Here is a 4,715-nt window from a genome sequence, read left to right as displayed (position 1 = left end):
ACCTTCTAACCTTGGGATATCTCCTCTCTACAGGTTTAAGCCACAAAGAAAAACAGGAGGTTACTGAAAGCCAAAAACTACAGAATGGTCAATTAACTAACTGTGAATCAAAGTTCTGGGGGATGTACAAGCACCTGAGTTGTACTTCCCTGGATTTGCTTTGAGTCTAATTCTCCATAAAGCTGGTAATATTTTTAAGCCCCATCTTCATTGTAACTCAGGATTTAATACTTACCCACCCTATTCTAAACAGCACAACCTTTGAGTGACAATATTATGAAGACAGATTTAAATGGCCATTAGATCAAACTTCCTTAAATATAGAGCTGTTTGCTTTTAATTAGCTATCTCTGCATGCTTTCCCATATTTGAAAAGGCACAGAGTACAGTGTCTGTTAAGGTTTTGAAAAATGGTCTGAAAATAAAGAATAAAACTCATAATTACTCACACTAAAGATGGATCTCTACCTCTGCCAGCTTTCCAGGGCACAGCCCCTCTACATGAGCTCCCCGTGCTCACCCAGACTCTCTGCCCGCTCTCGACTTGGCTCTGCTCAGTGCTCTCTCTCAATGTGCAGCTTTCAAGGGAATATATGCTTATTAGCAGAAGTAATAAGTTCTACACCTTGTGTTTATCCTTCCCGGAGATAGGAAAATTGCTTCAAAGTGATGATGGAGAATAACAAAGAACACTAAAGGAACCAGAATAGTAAGTGTGTAGCACCCTCTTTCTTAAAAACTAACTGGAGGCTACAGGGGTTGGTGAGCATAAAGCTAGTCTGTAGTTTATCCTACAAACCAAGGAAAAAGCTTGTTATAGCATTATCTAGATGATAGAAGTAGATATCTGCATCTCCCCACTTCTAAATAACTCAGGCAAACCAAATTATCTGGTCTGTCATACATAGTATCTCCCTATCTCCATGGGCAGATATTCACAGAGACTGCACAAAAATATTTTAAAAGATATCTTTCTAGTCATTTTCTTTAATATAACTTAAAACAAAAAATATTACTTCTTCACTCACCTGCTAGGTCACTGAAGCTTCTCCTGAAGTTTGGTTCTTCTGACTTTCCTACTTCTCCTCCTTGCCACTGGGCAGCAACTGGAAATCACAAAATAAAGTGAAATAAAGTGAAATGTGTTGCTGCTGTTTGGGGAAGTAAGCATAAAAGCTTTATAAAAATGGCATCCTGGTGCCTTGGTGGATGAATGTTGGCATTTGGCACTTTGTAATAGGTTAGAGCCTTGAAATTTATTGTAAGCTTAATGCAGTTTTACAGCCTATCTTCAAAACATTTACACAGACAGTAAAAGATGATGGATATTTTCAGAGCATTCCTCTTCCCCAACAGTTTCCCTTCCAGTAACACTGTACAAACAGCAGTGATTTGAAATATATTATTGATGTATCTTTGAAGATCTATTATATGATACCTCATGTATTTTGCTATCATGCAACTGGCTTTTAAGTGTCCTCTTCTATAAGAGGCAGAGCTGTGAAGATACAATCAGTATTATTATTATTTATATTGCAGTGATAGAGGCATTGATTTAGACACTGTGCAAAGACACAGGATGACAGAGTAGCTGCTCTTTACGCTTTACATTTTAAATAAACCAGGAAAACAAGGCCAGAAAGAAAGGAATAAAGTATACAAAAAAATCAACAGAGAATGGAGAGCACAAGAGATAGATGTATGTCTGCATCAGTAAAGTTCACGAGATCCATACTTTGCATTTAACGGTAGCCTCTCAATTGACTCCTTCATGATGGAAAGTTGGAGAGGTGAATGAAGAGCTAGATAATTAGATGACAATACAGAAATCCTGAGTGGGAAGGTGGGCAGAGTTATGGGGAGGTCAGCTCTTTTATTACTATCGGATCTTGAACATTTTGTTATACCATGTCTTCAATCTCTTTTCATGCACAATGTGTTTTATAGATTATGTGGCTTAGACATAGTCTTCTTTGCACGCACATTCTGGTTTTATTTGTTCTCACTAATGTTGCTACCATCTCCAAAGCTAAGAACTGGATCAAACTTACAGTGAAAAGTGCAATAGATTTTCTGTTAGCGTTGATTTAAGCAAAGGTTTGGGATGTTTCTATAGCCAAGATGAACTGTAAGCACAGCATTACCTTAGCAGGGAATGTTCTGATAGACAGCATTTGCTAGTAAAAGATAATGACAAAGTGTAAATGTAACTGTATTTTCTAATCAGAAAATGAGTTGGCAAGAGCACTAAGCAGGAGGACAACCTGAAATGTTTAAAGAGAGCAGCCAGAGCAGAGGCTGTTTGCTTTGTATCGGATAAACACTAAATTTTTCTTTAGCAAGGAACCTCCATGGGAACATAACAGTGTAAAGGCAACAGATACAACCATGTCTTATATGAACTGTTCTGATTTTTTTTATTCAGAAGAGTTCTGCATGCTCCCAAAACCTAGCTATGCTTTTCGCCTCTTGAAAATTTGTTTAATATTTCTCGGTTCAGGTTATTTTCACTTATTGCAGGTCCGATAGTAGCTTTCAACAGAATGAAGTGTTAGAGAAATAAATGTTCACTGTAACAGCTGAGCAGTAGCCCAACCTCAATTCCTAAAATAATAAAAGCAGTTCTGTGTCTTGTCTACACCTGCAGCACTGCAAATATGTGTTTAGTATAAGACATACTCAGCTCTCATGGGGAGCTATATTCAGCATGGAAATATATGTATTATCCTATTGTATTAGGAATATATGTTTATGTGTAGAAACAAGATTTCTAGTTTTCCAATACTTTGTGCAGTGTAGTCCACATTAACATTTCTTGGAGCTCTTTCTTACACTTTCTACATAATGCACCCATTCTACTTGCTTTATGTTTTTTTAAATTCTTTTTAACATTTCAAAACATGGCCTTTAAAAAATCATAGAAATTCCCAAATGCAGTTGCAGCCATTGGGTTCCCAGGCATAGATTAATCATACCTATATATAACCTGGGTGTGAAGCAAGTAAGTATAGATCTTATGATTCTCTGTGTTAAAGTTAAAAAATCCTTTTTCTTGTGATTCCTTCTTTTATTACATTCTGTATGCTTCTTCATGTCTTTAGGACCAACAACAAACAACTGCAATCTCTGAGTACTTTTATTCTATTTTCTTCTAATAGATGACATTTTAAATTTTAAGTGTGAGTAATTCTCTTTTCAGAACTGTCAAGTTGTATGGCTGAATGCTTCTAAGACTGATAGCTGTGCAATACACAATACAACACCGATATACAATAGCTGCACATCTGCACAATATTTTGATAGTGTGACAGTAGCTGTTGATAATAATGCATTTGTGTCACAATTTTGGCTAGCAGTTGTCAGACTACTGGTGAATTTCTAGTTATTACAGAAAATTAGTTTTCAGACAGAGAAATCATGTCCTGGAGCTTTGGGGTACAGGTAATCACTTGGAATCCAATTCAAGAAGGGCCTCAGCCGTGTGCCTAATAAATATATGTATGTTGGAGATTATTACTGTGAGGTGATACATTAAAATTGTCACTATCCAAGAAGTTAACATTCAGTATGGCTATATGTATTTTCAGGGTAGAATCTATAAACTTGCAACTGCTTGTGTGCAAATATGTTTATGTGTATGTAATTTTTGCCTAGATCAGGTCTGATTTTCAGCATCTCTTTACTATTAATGTACTATTTTTAGCTTTCTGGGTGTTATAGTAACAGGAATCCACTTAAAGCATGATGTTAAAAATGAAATTATGCTTTAGCCACCAAGTCCATAATTTATTTTCTAATTGCTATTGAAAAATATTTAATGTTGACTTGTAGAGCAGATGGAGCTGTGACCTGTAAACTCTTCTCTACGTGATAATATACTTTGGTTCTAGCTGATGATATTGCTTTGTTTCTTCTTTCTCTCATTAAACAATATTCAGCTTGGAAAAATAAGAACTTTGGTATTTTTCAAGAATTTCAAGCTCAGAGGCAGGCTAAGCAGTACTCAGGGACAAGTACAGAGGAATACTGGATTCTCAGAGGCCAGGCTACTTCAAGTGAACATTTTGCCTGCTCAATAGTCAGCAAAATCAAGTTTTGAATTAGTATGAGGTTGTGTAAAATATATTATCCTTCTAACCATGTGGAGGAATTAAGATAGGGGACCACAGTTTAAGGGATGTCCCATCTCTTTTCTTGCTAATGAGGAATATCCATGCACTCTTGAACTTTCATAACTGCATGTATTTACATAAAGTCTCATGTTTGCAAGTGAGAGGATACAGCACAGGGAAAGTCATCTAACAAATGTGCTGGCTGCCTCTCAAAACTTAGTGTTATTCTCCTAATCAATATAGAAATTAAGAAAGGGATTATTATTGCAACTGACTTACCATACTGTAGAAGGAAGGCATGACAAAAAGTCAAGTAACATGTGCTGCATTTTCAACAAATAAATTTTAGTGTGACAAAAATAAACAAACAGTAGGATCTCAGTTCAGTTGACAGAAAAATGCAGTAGAACGAAGAAATGAGGCAGTTCAGTTCACCATTTGCATCCAGGAGACAAACTTCCCCTGCAGACTTCATTAACTGTCACTGGTTGACAGTCTTGGGAAACTCCTGGATTACTCTTCAATGCAATTTCTTGTAATGCTTTTTCTAAGGAGTAACAGCTTGCACAAGCAATAGTTTTGTAATCTAAATTTACTTGACAA

Source organism: Columba livia, chromosome 10 (assembly GCF_036013475.1).
Source record: "Columba livia isolate bColLiv1 breed racing homer chromosome 10, bColLiv1.pat.W.v2, whole genome shotgun sequence".
Lineage (NCBI taxonomy): Eukaryota > Metazoa > Chordata > Aves > Columbiformes > Columbidae > Columba > Columba livia.
This window is presented reverse-complemented; position numbering follows the sequence as displayed.